The sequence below is a fragment of the Candoia aspera genome, chromosome 4, assembly GCF_035149785.1.
Source record: "Candoia aspera isolate rCanAsp1 chromosome 4, rCanAsp1.hap2, whole genome shotgun sequence".
NCBI lineage: Eukaryota > Metazoa > Chordata > Lepidosauria > Squamata > Boidae > Candoia > Candoia aspera.
The window spans coordinates 44,254,681-44,277,048 of NC_086156.1; the positions used below are offsets into that span (position 1 = coordinate 44,254,681).

General features: G+C 38.9%; 1 protein-coding gene across 1 annotated transcript in view; it reads right to left on the bottom strand.

The window, feature by feature from the left end:
- Positions 1-14,886: 14,886 nt before the first annotated feature.
- The window catches only part of ZNRF2 (zinc and ring finger 2), a 63,992-nt gene continuing 56,510 nt past the window's right edge, over positions 14,887-22,368 (bottom strand). The window contains exon 5 of the mRNA XM_063303960.1: positions 14,887-22,149. The gene's annotated coding sequence lies outside the window, so the exon portion shown is untranslated. The remainder of the gene's footprint in view (positions 22,150-22,368) is intronic.

Sequence of the window (22,368 nt, forward strand, 5' to 3'; positions counted from 1 at the left end):
ATAAGGGGAGGGAGTAACTGTATTTAGTGATTTTTGAAATAAAACTAACTTTAAACATTTAATGAAATTTAATTACATGTAAGCAATACAATTTCTCTCCACATACTTAAGAGTTTCCTCCTTCTGTGACAAAATAGGAGGAGGAAGGAATATTAGGTATGTTCACCGCCTTATTTATAAAAATAATAAAGGCGGGATAAAAATTAAATTAAAAAATTCAGCAGGAATCTTTAGGAATGCTCTGGGGATCGCCTGCAGATTTAGGGGCACAGTTTGTGCACTCCATCATAAGCCATGGCTTACAGAATGGCTAATTTCATACGATGCCTTAAATTAAACCACCTATAGCAAGGGGTGATATGTAAGTTCAGCCATTCTCTCCCCTTCCCCTGCCATCTCAGGAAAAAATCCAGTAAGCTGTAAAACAGCTCTTTGTTCCTGGAATCACTAAGTCAAAGGAGTGATTTTGTTGGCCAAATGCTGCTTGTTGTTTATTCGTTCAGTCGCTTCCGACTCTTTGTGACTTCATGGACCAGCCCACGCCAGAGCTTCCTGTCGGTCGTCAACACCCCCAGCTCCCCCAGGGACGGGTCCGTCACCTCTAGAATATCATCCATCCACCTTGCCCTTGGTTGGCCCCTCTTCCTTTTGCCCTCCAATCTCCCTAGCATCAGCATCTTCTCCAGGGTGTCCTGTCTTCTCATTATGTGGCCAAAGTATTTCAGTTTGGCCTTTAATATCATTCCCTCAAGTGAGCAGTCTGGCTTTATTTCCTGGAGGATGGACTGGTTTGATCTTCTTGCAGTCCAAGGCACTCTCAGAATTTTCCTCCAACACAGTTCAAAAGCACCTATCTTCCTTCTCTCAGCCTTCCTTATGGTCCAGCTCTCGCAGCCATATGTTACTACGGGGAACACCATTGCTTTAACTATGCGGACCTTGGTTGTCAGTGTGATGTCTCTGCTCTTAACTATTTTATCGAGATTTGTCATTGCTCTTCTCCCAAGGATTAAGTGTCTTCTGATTTCCTGACTGCAGTCAGCATCTGCAGTAATCTTCGCACCTAGAAATACAAAGTCTTTCACCGCTTCTACATTTTCTCCCTCTCTTTGCCAGTTACCAATCAAGCTGGTTGCCATAATCTTGGTTTTTTTGAGGTTTAGCTGCAAGCCAGCTTTTGCACTTTCTTCTTTCACCTTCATCATAAGGATCCTCAGTTCCTCTTCGCTTTCAGCCATCAAAGTGGTATCATCTGCATATCTGAGATTGTTAATGTTTCTTCCAGCAATTTTAACTCCACCCTTGGATTCCTCAAGCCCAGCTTGTCGCATGATGTGTTCTGCGGACAAGTTGAATAGGTAGGGTGAGAGGATACAGCCCTGCCGTACTCCTTTCCCAATCTTAAACCAGTCCGTTGTTCCATGGTCTGTTCTTACTGTTGCTACTTGGTCGTTATACAGATTCTTCAGGAGGCAGACAAGATGACTTGGTATCCCCATACCACTAAGAACTTACCACAATTTGTTATGGTCCACACAGTCAAAGGCTTTAGAATAGTCAATAAAACAGAAATATATGTTTTTCTGAAACTCCCTGGCTTTTTCCATTATCCAGCAGATATTGGCAATTTGGTCCCTAGTTCCTCTGCCTTTTCTAAACCCAGCTTGTACATCTGGCAATTCTCGCTCCATGAATTGCTGAAGTCTACCTTGCAGGATCTTGAGCATTACCTTACTGGCATGTGAAATGAGTGCCACTGTTTGATAGTTTGAACATTCTTTAGTGTTCCCCTTTTTTGGTATGGGGATATAAGTTGATTTTTTCCAGTCTGATGGCCATTCTTGTGTTTTCCAAATTTGCTGGCATATAGCATCCATTACCTTGACAGCATCATCTCACAAGATTTTGAACAGTTCAGCTGGGATGCTGTCGTCTCCTGCTGCCTTGTTATTAGCAATGCTTCTTAAGGCCCATTCAACCTCACTCTTCAGGATGTCTGGCTCTAGCTCACTGACCACACCATCAAAGCTATCCCCGATATTGTTATCCTTCCTATACAGGTTTTCTGTATATTCTTGCCACCTTTTCTTGATCTCTTCTTCTTCTGTTAGGTCCTTGCCATCTTTGTTTTTGATCATACCCATTTTGGACTGGAATTTATCTCCGTTGTTTCTAATTTTCTGGAAGAGGTCTCTTGTCCTTCCTATTCTATTGTCTTCTTCCACTTCCACACATTGCTTGTTTAAAAATAATTCCTTATCTCTTCTGGCTAACCTCTGGAATTTTGCATTTAATTGGGCATATCTCCCCCTATCACTGTTGCCTTTTGCTTTCCTTCTTTCTTGGGCTACTTCTAGTGTCTCAGCAGACAGCCATTTTGCCTTCTTGGTTTTCTCTTTCTTTGGGATGTATTTTGTTGCCGCCTCCTGAACAATGTTGCGAACTTCTGTCCATAGTTCTTCTGGGACCCTATCTACTAAGTCCAGTCCCTTAAATCTATTCTTCATCTCCACTGTATATTCCTTAGGAATATTAGTGAGCTCATATCTAGCTGATCTGTGGGTCTTCCCTAATCTCTTTAGTCTGATCCTAAATTGTGCAAGAAGAAGTTCGTGATCAGAACTACAGTCAGCTCCAAGTCTTGTTTTTACCGACTGTATAGATGTCCACCACCTTTGGCTGCAAAGGATGTAGTCAATCTGATTTCGGTGTTGTCCATCTGGTGAAGTCCACGTATAAAGCCATCTCTTAGGTTGTTGGAAGAGAGTGTTTGTTATGCAGAGTGAGTTGTCTTGGCAAAATTCTATCAGCCTAGGTCCTGCTTCGTTTTGTTCTCCCAGGCCATGCTTACCTGTAATTCCAGGTGTCATTTGACTGCCCACCTTAGCATTCCAGTCTCCCGTGATGAAAATAATATCTCTTTTAGGCGTGTTGTCCAGTAGGTGCTGCAGATCCTCATAGAACTGCTCTACTTCGGCTTCTTCAGCATCTGTGGTTGGGGCATCTATTTGGATCAGTGTGATGTTAGATGGCTTGCCCTGAATTCGAATTGAGATCATTCTATCATGTTTTGGATTGTATCCAAGCACTGCTTTAGCCACTTGACTATTAATTATGAAGGCTACTCCATTTCTTCTGTGGTCCTCTTGTCCACAGTAGTAGATCTGGTGGTCATTTGATGTGAAGTGACCCATTCCAGTCCATTTCAGTTCACTGATGCCCAGACTGTCTATCTTTAATCTTGACATCTCACCAATAACCACATCCAATTTGCCCTGGCTCATAGATCTTACATTCCAGGTTCCAATGGCGTGTTGATCCTTAGAACATCGGATTCGCCGTTCACCACCAGCACCGTCGGCCGCTAGCCGTCCTTTCGGCTTTGAGCTAGCTGCGTCATCACATCTGGGGCTAGTTGAACTCATCCTCTGTTCCTCCCCAGTAGCATTTTGACCATCTTCCGACCTGAGGGTCTCATCTTCCGATGGTATACCGACATATCTCTGGTTGTACTGATCCATTTAGTGTTCACGGCAAGAATACTGGGGTGGGTTGCCATTACCTTCCCCAGGGATCGCATTTAGTCTGACCTCTCTGTCATGACCTTCCCGTCTTGGGTGGCCCTTCACAGTTTAGCTCATGGCATCACTGAGGTGCTCAAGCTCCAGCACCACGACAAGGTAACGATGCTTTGCTGAAGCCAATGCTGCTACAGAGTGAATAATTAAGCAATCCAGCTCCATCTCACTAGGTTTTTTAGAAAACACATTTTGAACTGCCAGGTACCTTGGCAAAACACGGGGCAATGGGCTCTTTTCAATGAATTTGGCAGGTCACAATGGGGCGCTGTTCAGCAGAACTCAGGTCCCTGAAAATAAAAATAGGCTTGTGTTCCAAGTTAAAAGAGATCGATCTATTACAGAAGTCCTGTAACGTGCTAAATATAATTCCTGTGGAGGCAAACGGTTCTCAATGGAAGACTTTTCCATCACTCCATTAATGAATTTGTCTTTTAAGAACTGAAGGAAGTAGTTGATCAGTTTGTTGGATTTGTAGCAGGGTTACAAATCAGATCCAATCAGGATAACCAGCAATCTTTCAGATAATTTGCCCTGCCAGTTTGGTTGAAATCTCAGCAAAGCTACATACAAGTCTCTCAAAAACCTTAAGCAAAGCATATAGCTTTGAAGCAGCGTAATGTGATACTTTCTTGGGAAGGATCCTATTTTGCTTTCAGCCTTCCTCTTAGCTGGCTGGGGAATTCTGGGAGTTGAAGTTCACACCTCTTAAAGTTACCAAGTGGCTACAGTCTGTCTTGGACAAATACATGATAAATGGCCACCAGATTAGATGGCTTTGGAAAAGGGATGGGGGAACCCAGTTGGCTGAGCTAAGCAGGGTCAGGCATGATTAGTGTTTGGTTAGAGCAGTGTTTCCCAACCTTGGCAACTTTAACATGTGTGGATTTCATGCTGGTGGGGAATTCCGGGAGTTGAAGTCCACACATCTTAAAGTTGACATGGTTGGGAAACACTGAGTTAGAGTAACAGAGGAATTCCAGGACTGTAGGCTGGAAAATTGAAAAATATCCTGGAAAAAAGCAGGGGCAAACAAGTTCTGCGCTGTTGCCAGGAAAACTTCATGGCTTTATCCATTAAATCACCAGGAGTTGTCAAGCTCAAGAAAGATAGAATGCCAACATGCTAATGTGGTGGAGCGGGAAAAAGCAGGAATGCATTACAGCGCTTTAATGCTTTTAGAAAAATAAAGATGCAACCCCTTAAACGGTCACACATCCAACGATGACAACCTGCCATGAGAGGTGAGAAACATCACTCCAAACCCCCTTGGCATACCAGGGAAAAAGGTGACTCAGCAAACTGTGTCAGATGACAGAGACATAAACTATTTAAAGTCTTGTCCCACTTGCAAACTGCCATTTAGAAAAGGTAATTTGTACTGACATTAAACAAACGGGGGGGAAATGGCTTAACACTCTTACTACTAGCTACTTTCCTCCTGAAATTTTCTTTGCCACTCAGTGGGTATCCCAAACACAAAGGGGTGTCCATGGGGGAGGGAGGTGTCAAAAAAGTTAAGATAGCAACTGTAATCATGCAATCACATGTAAAGAGGATTGTAGCTGCAGCTGCCAGTTTGACTTTTTTGACACCCTCCCCCATGGATGCTGCAGCAAACATGGTGATTTCACACAGTGTTCTAAAATCCAAGGGGAAGCTGAGGTTTGGGGTAAAAATTTGAAGGGAAAACAACTGACTCAAGATCAGCTTCCAGCCACCCACATGGCTTGAACTAAGACCTGGACTGAGATCTTTCTCAATATCTTAAATGAATCAGCCTTTCTTCCCCACTAATGCAAATCAGAAGCATTTTCATAGAGCAAAGGGGCTTTCTTGGAAACTGCTGTAATTTAGGATGTGATGTTCTCTGCAAACATAGAAATGCTTGTGGGTTCTGCCCTCTGATGCATTTCATTCAGTCAGAGCTGAACGTTTCCAACATGTTAACAAAGGGCTACTAAGGACTATTTTGATCCAAATCAATTGGCTCACCAACATGTGTTCTTGAGTCAGAGGTTAAAAAATAGTGCAAAGCCAGCAGGCGCGAGGAGAGATGTAAGATGATCTAATGATTAACAGCAAGTTCATCCGTCAGACAAAGAGACTCTATTGGTAGAATGGGGTAAGGAACTACAATTCCCAGTATGCCTCCTCATTGGCCAAGCTGAGATTGCTGGGAAAGGTAATTTAGCAATTACTGAGAGGGGTATGTTCTTGTGTGAAAATAAAAAATGGCCTGAGATACACTGTTTTAAAAATTGCTCTCAAAAATGATGCGCCCCTTGGAACATACTGTAGGAAATAGGGAATTTGCAAGATAGCATACAACAGAGTGCATTTAAGAAGCTTGCTTAGCTTTTGTTCAGCCATAATGTGCAAATGGATATTTTCCTTAATGAAATTGAGGTATGCCTTGCCTCATCTAAAAGCATTTGAAAGTTGATCAGATCTATCAATACCATCCAAAGAGAAGTGACCAAAACAATAAAAGATTCAAAGCAGAGCATTACAACTAAAGAGAACACTGAAACAGTCCAACATAAAATGCTAACAGTTGAAATGTAACCATCATTAAACTAGAACAAAAATGAATGCCTGGGCAAATGAAGAAAGCCCTAGTGCTTACCATGAAGCCCTAAAAAAGCATCCTTCCCCAAGTTGGTGGCTTCTGAGTGCATCGGACTGTGACCTCCAAAAGGTCTAACCAGTGTGCCCAAATAAAAGCACATCTGGGAGGTACCACCTTGAGGGGGCCTGCAGGGGTTAGACCACAAGTACCCAAAGAGATATTGTATTCCCAGATCTAACTCTCGACTACCTTAAGTCAGAATTGCCACAAGAGCCTCACATTCTTTTCCACTGTAATTGAGAGCTGTAGAGTGTGGAACTGTGCCCTAAAAACATCACAGGAGAGGAAGAGGGATATTTTAGCCCAATTTCTCCCCCGTTTGGGTCTTTTACAGGTATGTTAAGTCTATTGGAGGATTAACATGCTCGTTTTGTTTGATTTGCCACTGAAACATTAATTGAAATGGCAATCTTGGAGGGCTCCCAAGTTGTAAAAAATGGAATTGGGGGCCGCATGAAGCTCATGGATCACCCATGGCTATTTTGAGCCTTCTAAACAGAGCATCCTGAGAGAAAGCAAGCAGGGACTGGAAGATACTCATTGTCCATCAGTTATGGTGGTCGGAGGAACTGACCTCTTTTTCTACATTTGAATGAACTTTTTATCACTGCTGTAAAAAGCAAATTTATTTAAACATTAATAATGTAATTGTTTGGCATAGGGTGTGTATACGTGCACGTGTGACTAGCTAATATAAAAGCAATATATGCTTCTGTGATTTCCCCCTCCCTTTCACATATAATAAATATTCCATTTTTTTTAAGGTGATCAACAGAACTCTTTACAAAACATTTTGAGAACATTATTCTTACATATTTATAGTCCCCAAAATGTACATGAAACAATTGCATGGAGTTCAGTGAAGAATTATTTCCCACGATGGGTAGGGCATAATAATCACCCAAGGGCCAGACTGCTTCCAAGGATATGTCTCATGGGCTGAGATGTGTGTCTCTTTATATACCAAAAAAGGGAGAATTCCTTTCTCCACAGAGAAAGGATCACACCAAGAATCTGCTTTGAGAGAGTGGAAGTTCAGGATGTAGAGTAATGTGTCTGTCTGGACCTCAGAAATCTAGGTGGGGAAGCCCATATCCTTGGTCTGCAGAAAAGAAGCCTATCATCACAGTGGTACCAATACATACTGTTTTCTATGCCAGGAACGAGCAAACCAAATTCTTAATTAGACTTTGTGAGGCTCCACTCTGCAAATTGTATAGAACATGAAATATGTGAACTGAAAATGGGATTAGAAATAATATCCTATTCCTCTTTAAGAAAATCTTTCCCAATCTGATATTCTCTAGACATGCTGAAACAGTAATCATGCTGGTTGAGAGATAACACTTATGGTCCAATACATCCGAGGTCTTCAGCTTGAAAAAGTTGCCGTGAAGGGTTATCAATCTGTTTTCTTATTTTTTCAGATCCCAGTACCCAAAGTAATTTGCCTAACACCCTGTTATTATTTGAAGTGTGCAAATAAATACTTGCTTTGTAGCCTACAGCAAGTAAGCAATGCCTTTAGGCAGGTAGGCCTTCGGAAATTCCTTGTCCATTAGAATGCTGAATAACAATCTGGACCCCAAGACCATTAGGCAAGGGAACCACCTATTGTGATCTGTTTTTTTCACCAGATGAAATGATACCAGGACTTGACGACCTAGCACAGCCACAGTCTTAAAAACATTCAGTATGCCACAGGCCAGATTCTTGAAGTGTACCAGGAGTTCATACAGACATTCTTTTAGTCTCTCTGTAGGAAAACAGTAACAAAACCTATGCATTTTCTGTCTCTTTACTCATTTAGAAAATAATGATAAAATGTTTGGAAGACCAATTACAAATGCATCCAATCTGCCATCTGTCAAGATAGTAACTGGAGCAGTGCGATTTTTTTTACCATTTTCCTTTCTGCATCTCAAAGCAAGCACTAGAATTTCAGGCTAAACAACAAGTTCTAGACTTTGATGGTAACTTGGCACAAGTCCTCCAAAGCATCCAGGAAAGTCTATTGAACAAGTATGTTTGCAAATCCAGTGCTGAACACAAATAGAATGATCGAAAGTCCAAACTAGTCAGGCAAATCATGATAGCACATATGTCCACAATACACAGGAGTTCTCCTCAAATTAGTTGTGTTCAGACAAATCAGACATTGCTCCAGCCAGCTGGCTAGTCATCATGTCAGTTATAGCCCAGTGCATCTGGAGGATACTAAGTTGGGCATAGATATTAAATAGATAACTTGAGCAAAAGGAATATTTGCTTGCTTGGGGGATATTCTAATTTAACTGTTGGTTAATCGAACCTTCAGCAACATAGCCATTAACCAAAGTGTTCCTGTTAAATTGTAGAAGAGCCCAATTCTCCTAAAGTCTTGTTTAAACTTCAAAACATAGATTCAGAATGTTCAAATCAGCATTCACATATTCCATATTCAGGAAAGTGGGTCAAATTCTAGTCACATACACTGTCCTGATTACTTCCCCATCAATTATACCCTAATCAGGTCTCATCCATTCTGGCAGTATATTCCAGTGATATGAATGAAATGCATTCAGAAAATATTTGTGAAGACTCAAGCTATCTAATAATAGAAGTTTTGCAAGCAAAGAGCCTTTGAAAGTAAATTTAGCCTTTGTACCAATTATGGCTATTCCACTGACTAGGTGGCAACATAATTAGCATAGATATTGCAAGAGCTGAACTCAACGCACTGACCTACCATATCCTGACAATCATTAAAAAGGTTAGTTCTGAATGAATTTCAGACCATTTCTGTGCAAAGCCATCAATACAGACCCTAAGTAGAACTACATCACAGGAAGGAACCTATTCCTTATTTTGAGGCAGCCTTTGACATTGCAAGTGAAATCAGCATGTTCCTTCATCTTTGGGATCAAATTGGGTTTTTAAAAATCCAAACAGAAAAAGGGGTACTGTAAATACACAAATAGAATATGTTATTGTTTTATAAAAGTATTTTCTTTCCAGTTTGAGATTTGATTCCTTTGGAGGGGAGGGGATTGGTACAGCAAAAGAAGAGCCAGCTCAGCTACATTAGCTGTCTTAGATAACCTCTGAGGGGAAATGGCATTAAAAAAAATAAACAAAACTTCTCACCTTTGTTCTCATGTGCAACTCTATGGTCCCAAAAGGTCAATTCCCAGCCAAACCAGTTAACCGAAATTTAGAAAGCAGGATTGCAAATGACTTGTCTTAAATCTTGGAGTTTCATTACTATCTGAAACAGACAACAGTAGACAGAGAGGCCGAAAGGACCAACAAGCTCTAAAGCAATTACTGTACGTGTGTATTGTTAGGTTGGGACGAGGGTAAAAAAGAAAAAAATGAGATTTTATTCTCTGGTTGCTACTTTTCCTCTGTATCTGTGACCCCCTCCATCCAACTCCTCTTCATTGATCAGGCTTCCTAAAGGGTGTTGTCACACCTGGATTCTTAACATGCCAAGTCAAGTGAAGATTGTGCCATGGGGCAGCTTAGTTCTCTCAAAAGCCACAGATGAAAATTCTGAGCTTGATCTTTTTGGAGTGAAATAGTGAGCTGCAATCCAAGAACAGCACATTGCATTTTACAACTTGATCTGAACTACTTCACAATCAACCATGAATGAGTATATTGAACGCATGTTGGGGACTAGAGAGAATCCAATCAACCCAGCAAGATTCTTTTCACACTGCAGTCTAGTATATGACAGCAATATTTCTAAACTTCTAGAAGTTTAAAGGTCAAAATAACCTGGGTCAAGAGAATATGATCTTGACACATTGAGCAAAGAATGTAATCATGGAAGAGTTTCCTACTAATATTTGTACTTTTTTTCCCATTGGCATGTGATATGCAAACCTTTATCTTGAGCCAGGTATTAATACTAAACCCAGCAAGGTTTTAAAAAAAGAAATAAGAGACCATGCTTTAACCCAAGAGTAAGCGGTCTGCATTTATTCAATTAGGAAAGAGAAAACAAGCTTTGAAATGCATGTTTATTCTAGACACTGAAATACTTATTTCGGTTAGAGAGAGAAGACTCTTTAAGCTATTCTACTATGATCATCATTTACTAAAAAGATAACAAAAACGTGCTATTTGGAACAAACCATACTCCTTATCATTAATTAATAATTTGTTGGTTTTAATACTTGGACTGCGATTTCTTACAGAATGAGCATGAGTTAATGAGGAATTAAAGAACCCAGGTAGACTTTAATTATCTTAAGTCTCACTAGCTGCTTTCAGAAATCATTAAATGAAGAGTGTTAGTTTAATAAACCGTCATGAATGTTAATAGCACTTCTGTGCACAGAAAAAAAAAATAGCTTTGTACAATGTCCCAATTCAGGATGAGGGCCAGTTGCTCCCAAACAAGCCAGGATCAGAAGCCAACTTTAACTCAAGGTTTACAAATTATTTATGAAACTGCATAAGTGCAGTAGGTAACTGTTATCCCTTGTATGCTTTTTTAATCTTTGCATGAGACAGGTGCTGCCTGCCTCATCCCAGTGCTAATTTTCTTTGTGCTTAACTGAAGCAGGGTTTATGGATTAATATGATATCTGAATACACTTTTTAGTTCTTGGAATTTTAAATTTGAAAACTATTTTGACACTAAATCTGAAATCTTTTTAAAAACAAGCAGATTGAAGATTGTATCATAGGATGGGCAATTTTGGGCCCTTGGCCCTGCACATATTTGCTGAAAAACAACTCCCAACAACCCACACAATTGGCCACGTTGGTTGAGGCAAGTTGTAGTTCTGCAAACCTGGAGGTGTTCAAACTTCTCATCCTTGTATTAGTCTCCACTGGCATCCAGCGTCCATAATTTCCTCAAATAATGGAAGTCCAAAGTTGTCATTGTGGGATGTCTGGGACCATCTGCAATAGAGTGAGACATGGAGTGGTGGGCATACTGCAGTATGAAATGGGGGATCAGCAGCTTGTATCAGGAAGAAAAACTATTTGTTCAGGCAGACATTTCTACCGTGGCACTCTTCATTGGCCTCCAGCTCTCATCATTCCAAGGAAATGTAACACAAATGAAAGGTAACACAAATAGATACAGCTGTCTGAGTACAATGTTCTGCAGTACAGCAACAATTTGGGAGCATTAATATTGGCAATATAACTGAAGGACGCAATTTCCTCTTGCCAGTTTTCTCTTGATGCAGTTTCTCCATCAGATGTTTGATTGTCCAAAGTAACGTTAAAATGTAAACTGCTGCTACTGTCAAGCATTGCAAGCTGCAAGAGCATAATATATTGCTGGCACATTAAATATGTATCAACTTATCTATCCTTCAGAAAGGTATACGTTTTTGTGCTTCTGTGCTTTTGAGCATCCTAATAATGGGGCAGACTGTCTCATGTTTATTGGTATCTGCCAAGTCATGAGTGATTTTTGTTCTCCATTATGCTCCTGATTATATGCTTGAATGTGCTTAAAATCACCAATCAGTTGATTTTGACTTTTTTTCTTGGTCTTTTGTAAAGACAAAAAAGAGAACTGAACTGTGTAAGAAACAAATGACAGGCTGATACGAGTTTTCTAAGGGTCTTTGTGCATAGCCTAAGTCAGTGCATGGAGCAGCAGAGAGGAAGGATTAGGGCTACAGCTCAAATTCCCCACTCATCCATGTTTCTAACGTAGGGTTAGTCATCTCTCTGCCTATCTCATATTGCTATGAAAACCAGTATCTATGTGTATGCAAGTATGTATTAAGTGATACACTGGGGAGGAACAGATGATGCATGACACATACATTGCTTGTAGCCCTTGGAGGAAAAGTAGTTTTGATACTCCCATTGTTTTGATGACTTGTATTCTTGCTTCTCTCCATCTCCCACTTCAGGTGTTATATGAATCCCCAAATCTGGTATGGATTAAGCAAGCTAATAGGGCTGTGCAAAACGTTGGATTTGATTTCAAAATGGTGCATGAGAGCATTGCACATTTGCAAATATAGCACTTACTTGCCACTCTTGTAGGAAAAGATGCAGCTGCTTTAAAGAGTTGCAGCCAAGTATTACATTTACTCGTCCTCACCCTCTGAAGCCCTTTAATTATTTCCGAAGTGAAGGGCAGCCCTTTCAAGATAATATTGCAGTTTCCAAATCAGCCTGTTACGTTTGCTGGCAAATGAAGAGTATTATTGAACTGACATCAGAGTTACTGCTCGTCACAGATCCATTAAGTGCTAGCAAGAAACACACAAGAACTTTACCCAGACAGGCAGTGTGGTTTCTGAAATGCTGCCTTGGCAGGAAATTGTCAAGGCCTACATACAATTAACAGTTGCACTTTTGCTGGGAACGGAGAGGTGATGTCTGTTGTGCTCAAAAGTGGTTTGGTCTGTCTATAACCAGAGGAATGACATCAAGAGCAATACCTCTGGGGGCAGCAAGAAACTTAACAGTATTTGTGAAAGAGCATATTCAAGAAATCCTGTCAGCATAGCTTAAACCAGTCGCATGTGGCTGTTTCTTCAGGGCTGATAGATACAGATCTCATTGGAAGCAGCTCGACAGGCAGGTGGGGTGGTGGGGGTGTTGAATAAGACTGGGGGGAATATTCAAAAGCCCCAGAACGAAAGACAGAGCAGTGGTTTGATAAAGTTCCTGGATTTGCATAGGGGAAGGAAAGGAACCTGCTGAGTTACGTGTATCTAACACTCTGTTACTGGAGGAACACAAGCAGCTTTGCTCTATAGCAGTGTTTCTCAATCTCAACAACTTTAAGATGTGTGGACTTCAACTCCTGGGATTCCCAAGTCAACATGCTGGCTGAGCAATTCCAGGAGTTGAAGTCCACACATCTTAAAGTTGATAAAAGTTGAGAAACACTGGGTTAGAGAGAAGGAAATGAGGAAATCAGAAAATATACTCTGCATCCATGTCTCTCCAAGACAACTTTCAAGCCAGCAATTCTTGCAGCTTGGTGGTTTGCTCTTTTGAGCAGGCACTGAAATCATGCCTGTTAAGATCACAGCTCAGCAAAGGCTACAGTATTTCTCTCTGTGCCGCCTTGGGCCAAATTATCCAAAGGCAACACTGGAGCCAAAGTTCCATGATGAAAACTTGAATAATTGAATAATTACATATGATGAAAATCATTTAATACAGAACTTCATTACTCTTCAGTATGCTCTAACTCCTCAGCAGTCACACACACACAGAGCCCCCAACATTATGCCAATTCTTTGAGTGAATGGGTTTTGTCCAATCTTTCCAATGTACGTCTTCTTAGTGAAAGAGGTTCTGTTAAATCCAAGGGAAACCAGAAGAACAATCAGAGGCTCATTGTTCTCCCAGATTAATTAGCACAGAGAGCAAAGCCTGAGGATCATGCTGTACTCCATTTTATAGCCCATCCATTTCTACAAAAACGACACTTTGCAAGTGACTTGTAAGAAGTCTGACACTGCTAGAAGTGACTTTGAATTCCATTAATCAGATTTGGAATGTAATGTCAGTGCAAATCTGACACAGTCACATACTCTACATTAATTTAAGGCCAATGAAGCACAACTGTGATAATTGAAGGCAATTCTATTGTACACAGCAGTGAAATCTAAATCAACTGCAAATAGAGCCAACAGGTGTTCATTTAAATTCTACACATGAACTTCTGTACTTACTAGACTGGAGTAATTTTCATTCAACTTATTATTGTACTGTAAAGTTAAAATATGGCTCTTGTAATTTATAAAGGATGCCTTTTGAAGGTTTTGATCTGGCCACAATCAACAAGACAATCATAGTATCTGGAAAGTAGCAGTAGAAGAAATCCTGACAGCTGCTAATGGAAACAAGTAGCTTCAAAAATTTTAATGGGTTAGTCTAAAAACGGGCTTACAACTATTTGCTATGCTAGTTGGTAGATTGGTGTGTTGTACAAACCCAATTAGTATGGCTAACTTAAAGTCCATGCAAACCCAGAAAACTGAGTTGAACAAACCAGTTTAAAGGGAGTCAGCAGCTAAGTGTCTTGGGTGGAGAGACCACATGGTAACTTTTCTTACAAAGAGTTCATTGTGAATGTGCACGTTCCACATTTAGCTTAACATTTTCTTTTCTAGGAGTAGGCAACTTGAAACAACGCTATGGATAGCAGTTCCTGTAGTCCCAGATCATTGGCTGTGTTTTATAAAAGTGGCAGTCCAAATGATCTGAAAGGTATCAGGTTGCCTACTACTGGGTTATTCAAAATTGGCAACAGCACAAGTTCTTTCTCAGTATATTACTTAAGATCCTATACAGGAATAAGCTGCAATCCTAAACACATTTACTACAGAGCAAACTCTACTGAAGACAGATGGACCCTGTGCTTTTCTTCTGAGCCACAGAAGTAATGGATCCTTGCTGACTCTTGGCATAGTAGCAGGAAAAATACTGTACCTAGATTAATATTGCACATTGTGGACAATCAGAACAGTTCACTGTTCCATGCCAGCAGCTGAATAGGAATCAGGATGAAGCGTCATATATTTAAATATACACAATTTGTTTCTTTCATTACAAAAATGTCTGTCTAAGTAAAAATCCACAGGAATAAGAAACAAAATGCATCCTGAAGCTGTTATAAGCTAGAGTTTTAATGACTGAGTTCAGGTTCCTGTTTATGTTTAAACAAAACTCAAAAAAGATATCCAGTCATAAAGGAAAGTATGCTTCAAAATTTATTAACATGTACATATTTTAAACAAATGGAATGTTACTTAAAATGTACAACCTAGATCAGTAAAATAAAAATCATGATTGTATACTGGCAGACCAAGTACAAGATGTACCTTTAAAAAAAATCCTCAAGTAATTTTTCCCAGTCATATAGCTCATTAAAAAAAATTACAAACATATTTTACATTCAACATTACTAATTACATTCTTTTATCAACAGAATAATGAAGGAAGACTTCTTGTTCATTGCCATCACCAAATATAACGTTTCTCGCTAAATTGTTCATGCCCAAAGTTCCATCTCCCATTTTGTGGAAATAGTTAATTTGAACTTCTGATTTTCAGTGGGTTCTTTCAACCATCCAAATAGCTCCAGGTGGGTTAAAAAGCTCATACCCTTCGCCAGTCCAGTTTTTCCTTAATCATCATCTCACATTTAAGAGCTGGCCTGGCAATTTAGCTTCTTCAAATGTACATTCTAATATCTTATCTCCCCTTTTATTTTTCAAATTATTCTGTGTATTTAAGGCTAGTAGGGAAGTGACATTAGAATCCTTGTTAAACCAAAATCACATTTCAACCTTACTTTAATGAATGCCTATATAAGGCTAATGGTTATCACAGTTTCAGGAAAATATTGGAAGCTTTTTAGGAGTTTCACAATGAGAAGATCAAAAAGGGCAGACAAGTTTCCTATTATGAAGCTTGCCTACTGTTACAAAACCTTGCCTACAATATATATTTGCATTTAAGATCTGGCTATATTATCAGACATACCAGATACACATTGTGCTATGTCATGGTTTAACCATTTTTTAAATAAGTTGTAATTGGCTGGTCTCAGACATCACAATTCTTAAATCATGGTGTGCCAACAATGGCTGAATTCACACAACATGCTAATCCCAAGCCAAAGAAACCATGCTATGACTTAGCAGAATCTGTAGACCACCTTCAGCCATACTAACATCTACGAGGTGGCCAGTACCTCACATGAATTATGGACGCCACATTCCCAAATTGTCTGCAACAGTGGCTCCTTGGCAAACAACCACCAAACAAAAAGTCAACATGGAAAAAGTTACCTGAAAATCTGACACTTTGAAACCAAAGACTATATGATTTCTCCAAGAACCACCTTTGCAGTTTGTGTGAACAATCCTTTGCTTTTGTTGCGGATGTTTAAAAGTCAGGGTGTCAAAACAGGGAAAGGTGTTAAATCAAGATGAACTTTATAGCTCTTGTAAACAGAACAGTCAACAATTAATTGATTGGCACTTTTAGATCAATTAATCTATGAAATCAATTAAGACATTCTTAATTTCTGCCTTAATACCTCAATATAATTGCATTTTGGGATATTGAAGGCAATCCACAGTACTCTACAATTTTAATAAACAGTTCACAACTTAATAGAAGGACTATCTTAAATTCATTTTTATTCTTTTTTCAAGGACATTCTAGAGCTGAAATAGTTTCAGAATTAAGCAAATCTAACTACTGCACGAATTAATTTATGCCTCATTAAAGACAGTTCTCACTGATCAATATTTTAGTTGATTAATCAATCAAACTCTACCATCTAGACTTTTCAGATTTAGGGAAATATCCACGCTGAAGCAATGCAAGACCTGTCACAAACTAAAACAAAAAATTGGACTGATGACTCCTGCAAGCAACTATTGCACACCATTAATGGTACCTCAGGGAATAACCTCTGCTGAAATATACGTACATACATGCATACATACCCTATTGTATCAATTTTCCAAATATACACTGGTTAAACTGGCAGCCTCAATAAGTACTATTGCTTTACATTTGTTTATAGCAGCCCTCCCCATCTTGATGGCTCAAAGTGTGCTGAGACAACTATCACCTGGTTGGGAATTTAGAGTGTTGCTCTCCAGATGTGCTAGGACTACATCAGGTTGAAGAAGTGTAATTTAACTTTCAACATAGTGGCATTAACTAGTCTACATGTGGATTTCAATCTCCCACTATGCATCCCACATCATCATGCAGGCCGTCATGCTACTGCCAGAGAAAAAGAAGAGCAGGCCAGCACATGTATATCTCAACCACAGAGAACGATGACTGAAATAACATAACCCATTTTTGGAACCATATTGCTGGTGCTGCCCTTTTATGGTTTTGCTCCTAACACCTTCCAAACCTTCATACTGCACTTCAATGCACTGCTGCCACTGCAAGAAAGCAAGCTGGCATGTTTTCAGATCCTATGCTTGCCTAGTCCTTCAAAGCGGACAGTGGAGATATCCATTCAATCACTGATAAGATGGACCAATGGGGAAGTGTGAATGTGTGAGATAGAGGAGAATGACTGGAAGAGTTGAATGGATAGATGGATAAATGACATTACCAGGACTGTATTTGTGTGCATGTTTCTGTTTCAATGAATAGATGGGTAGTGTGTGAAGAGGTGATAATGAAATGGAAAAAGAAATATTAAAAGGAAAAAGAAGGTGACAGAAAAGGCCATTTGCACCACTTTGGAATTTGGCATCACCCCAGCCAGATAGGGCCTCTGACAACTTTCTCATGAAAGAATGTAGCTCTTGATTGCAAACAGGTTGTCACCACTACATTAAACTCAGTGAAGGCCTGATCTTTTAATTTACATAGTTTTATCTTAGCACCACAGCCACAATTTGACTTCATCGGTGAATTAATTTAGAACAATGCACTTCTGACTTTTCAATCTATTGCGCAGAGCAGTTTATCTAATACAAACTCTGATTACAGATTTTAACCTTCACATATCTTTGTGTAGGATTTGTCCAGAAGCCTGAATATCTGAGGAAAGCTACCCCTATTGAATTTCAGGAAGTGGTTGCAATTAAAATAACAGGGGGAAAACCCTCCTCCCTTATAAGGCATTCCTGTGGGGACTGAGGTCAACATGAGAGTTGCACAAAGAAAGAAGGTACGGCAAATTGTAATGTGTGGTAGCTATTTGGAAGAAGAAAGAAGAAAAAGATTAGAAAACTAAGGACAAAGAAGTAAAATAGCAAGTTCTGCTATCAAGAAAACCAGCACCAAGATAAACTCACAACAGTATGATGTAAGAATTGTTTGTACCAGTGTGTCTGTTCCACAAAGCATTGAAAATTCGAAATTAGCGAGAGAGAGAAGTAACAGCGAGTTCAGAAACTGTACTGGACCTAGCAAGAAGCATTAGCATTTCTTATTAGATCCATCAGCTTTTGCTGGACGCTTGAACGGTACAGAATAAAACAGGTAAGAAAACAAAACCTCAAACAAACAAACGAGAAGTTAGAATTGAAAAGACAGAAGTCAAAAACCCGACAAGTCTCTTAAATGGGTTTTTAAAACACAATGAAATCAACCAATGTGTGCATCTCCAGAAACTGTGGCCAGTTTGGCTCCCTGATATATTATTAGCAACTTTTTTTTTATATTCTTGGGTAGGGCTGTGCAGTATTTTGCATCCAAACTCCAAGAAGTCCTTTGGTGTACACAGGAGCACAATACACATATCTCCCCACAGTACCTTAAACCAGCTGGGACTTCTCGCAGGATTGCATGGCAGAGGGCAGCCAGGTGACCTATGCCCAGGAAAAGGATGCAGGTATTTAAGACCCTGCAGACAGGTGCTACAGCAGCACTATTGCATGTTCCAAAATCCTTTCTGGAGATCAGATCCCAAAGTGTTGCAGAGCTCTAGTCTTTTGTCTAAATGAAACATATCACTATGTATTTTTAGCTATTTATGTAAAATGTATGAACAGGATTTAAAAGATAGTCAGAACAAGCGTAAGTGACAAGTACAGGTTTCACCTGAGCATCAGGTACTAGCACCAGAGCTCCTGGAAAAATCACCAAACCCCAGCTAACGTAGCAAAGCTTTCTAATTAATTTCAAAGGACGAATTGTTTTTCAAAGGTATAATGCAGGGCTATCACAGGCAAAAGCTGAAACAATTGAAGTTAATGTTAATTCAACACTTCCCTGTCAGAGGAGACAATTCAAATAATCAAGGAAAGAATAATATACTGCTGCAATTGCCTACAGCTCTTTAAAAAAAATCTGAACGCTACAAACATAACAGAAAAGCACAGAATTCCTTCTAAGTCTGACTGAAGCCAGGTTTTGGCAACAAAACACCTGATACTTCCAATATGCAAAATGAGCTGAGGGAGGTATTTGCAAGGCATCCAGCATCTGGTTCCCACTACCTGGTTTCTTTTGCAACACTTCCGTATCTAAATTTGTGCTTGCTCCAAGACCATATTTCCCCAAAAGAAGCCAATCCAGTGCAAAGTAAATAATGGAGATGTAACATTTCTAATAGTGAAAAGGAAAACATTTTAACAATAATGAAGCTATTTAAAGGAGGGGGCTTATGGGAGGGAGAGTTGAGAAAAGCTGAAATTTTAAGAAACGCAAAAATATATGCCAAGCTTACCAACTTATTAAGCCTAAACTAATTCTTGTGCTTTAGTAATATAAAATGCTTCCTTACGCACTGAGCAAGTAAAATTATCTTATTTAGCAAAATTTATGAAAGTTAAGAGAATCTGTGTGTTTTACTTTGAATCCAGATTTCATCTTTTTAATGGTACTTGTGTGCAGGTAATCATGCACAGTGAAGTGATAAGTATAAATACCCATTAGTACAATTCTATGCATATCTATTGAGAAATACATTTAGTGGATTTCCTCCCAAATCATTTAGGAGTGGAGCCTTAGTTTTGAACAGCAGCAGCAACAAAAAAAAAACAAGCCAGAATACTTGCTCCTGTTGCTAAACTCAGTCAAAGACAGAAGCAAGCCAAAAAAAAAAAAAGGTAGGATGTTCCAGACATAAATAATGTATCTTGAATTTGAATGATGGGCTTGTCTACAATAGGACAGAAGCTAAGATGATTGGAATATGTACTATTTTGGATTTGATTTTTAAAAAGTGCTTTCAGAGCAGACAGAGGGACAAATGTAGAACCTCTCTGCAACTCTTAGCATTTTATTGGAACCAAATTGGAGGTGCTGAACAAACAGAATGTCAATGTGGTTTTAAATAGATGTTAGAATGTTTTGCCAGTCACTAACTGGGCAGTCTCAAAACAACTCTCTCTACTGAAATGAAGAAGACAGGATAATTAGGAAGAGATCTTTGTCTGGAAAAGCTAAGTTTGATTCTGATTCTGAAAAGTATTTTGTATCCAAAAATTTGTTTTATTTCTATGCCTTTTGTACTTGGCTTTGACTGATCTCAGGATTCTAATAAAAAAACCCAAATTAAATCCCCACAATTTTGAAGTTCTCTCATCCCCACATTAGACGCACAATACCATGTTTTAATTAAGATTGTCTTAGATAAGAGATAATTAACTGGATGTTCTGAATAAGTGAGGATCTTTCATATTAGGGGGTTTTAGGTATTTAGTGCTGGAAAATGAAATAAATCCTTTAGAGAAAAAACAGTAAATGGGAAAAGACTCGGGTTCTTACCACTTGTTCCTCATGACCTCTTTCCTGTAAATGCCCCTTCCCTGGCTATTTTGCACAATGGAAGCAAATATGGTTTGGGAATTTCATGTTGCTGAACATTAAATTCTGATCACTATGTAATATTGAATAGAATAATTTTTTTCTTCCTGAAGAAGGTGATGTTTGCTGGCTACAGCACTGAATACATACGTACACTGCACAAGACATTATCAGTGGATTGTATATTTGGTCTGAGATTTTTAACAGTTGTGAATGTATAGCAATGTACCAAGTATTTCTATATGCGTATGAATTATGCGCAATGTAACAGCAATAGTTAATGCAGTAATAGTTAAGACTTTTTTTTTGTAAAATCATCTTAGGGAACAGAATACATAAATATAATGAAATAATCTGAAACACATCTTATTTTTCTCATTTTAAGTTTCATGTTAAGTTTCCATCACCTTTATTAAATACATTTTCATGTTATCACAAACTTCACAAGATACTTTAATTGCTTCCAAAACAGATCCCCAAATATATTATTAACAACTCACAATTTTATTTGGTGAGCTTCTTTTCTACCCTATCCGAGAAAGTCCATTTTACAATTTATGGTAAGCCACATTTGTGTAGTAAAGCATTATAGATTCAAGAATACAGGCAATGTTGTTAATTCCATACCCAGAAATATATATATGTAAGTCTGTTCACATCAGACAAGAAGTACATACAACTGGGTATAGGATTACAGCTACCATATCAATGACACTGATGCAAATTACTATAATCTGCTATGATCTCCAATAAAAAAAAAGTAAAAAAAAAAAAAAAGAGGCCAGATGCTATCCCAATGAAGTATTTCATCTTGCCTTGTGACTACTGAACCTAAGGAAGGGTGGCCTGGAGACTGTGGTAGTACAAGAAAATAACTACCTAAAACATTAAAAAATATAATACCCGTTAAATTAGCTCAACTGGCAGCACTCTGAAAGATGGTATTTGTCATGTCCCTATATATTTTTAAAAAAATATTGCATAGCTGCTAGATTATGTACTTGTAAAAAATTTTTGCCGTTGCTGCAACGATATTCACAAGCAGAAAAAGTAAATTTTTATGTATTATACAGAAATGAGCAGAGTTTGTGGATTTCAATAACTCTAGCTGGATCAACAATATTAATTCAGAATCAGCCTTGATTACATTTTGCTCTTTGGGCTGCACTGTGACAAAGCTTTACTTACAAAATTTTCTATGTCAAGAGAATGTTGCATTATTTCCCAGAAAAAATGTGAACAGCATATTCGATGGGGACTCTCAAGAGTAGGTTTACTGTACTTCATAGTTTGTCTTCTCCTTTACCATGGGATAAAGAAATAGGGGATTCCAACTCAAAAATGGCATCTTCCTTGTATAATGTTCCAGACTGATGTAGAGCACACAGCTTCTGTTCAAGGAATTATGTTAGAACATTCTGTTTCAGTACACTGCTTAAAACAACTGAAAGTAACTTTGGCCTGTTAATACAAAAGAATATCTATGAAGTCTGTGGGAGAGAATTTTTCCAGGATGTGCAGCATTTTCAAAATCCCTGTGTTGTCTTTAGGTAAGCATTTGGTACACTGAGGATCCCACTTTGTATCATTTGTCCCATGCTTGTTCCATCTCTTTTCTTTCCCACTCCAAAACGAACACAAGTTCACTTTCAGATTAATTTCTAACGATGGAACTCCACATCCATTACTTCTGGTGAGCAGTGTAAGAGACTACAAAGAATTTACAAACATACAATTATATTTCTTGAGAGTAAAATACATTTTGTAAATCACAGCAGTATCAATCAGGGCACCTCCTATTCAGATATTTAAAAATAATTACAAGTAATTAATTCTCTTGAACTTACTCCTTAATATTAGTGATTTTGAGAAATAATTTCTTTCACTTCAGCATATGGGTAATATCTTTGAGCATGGCTTCTTCATTTG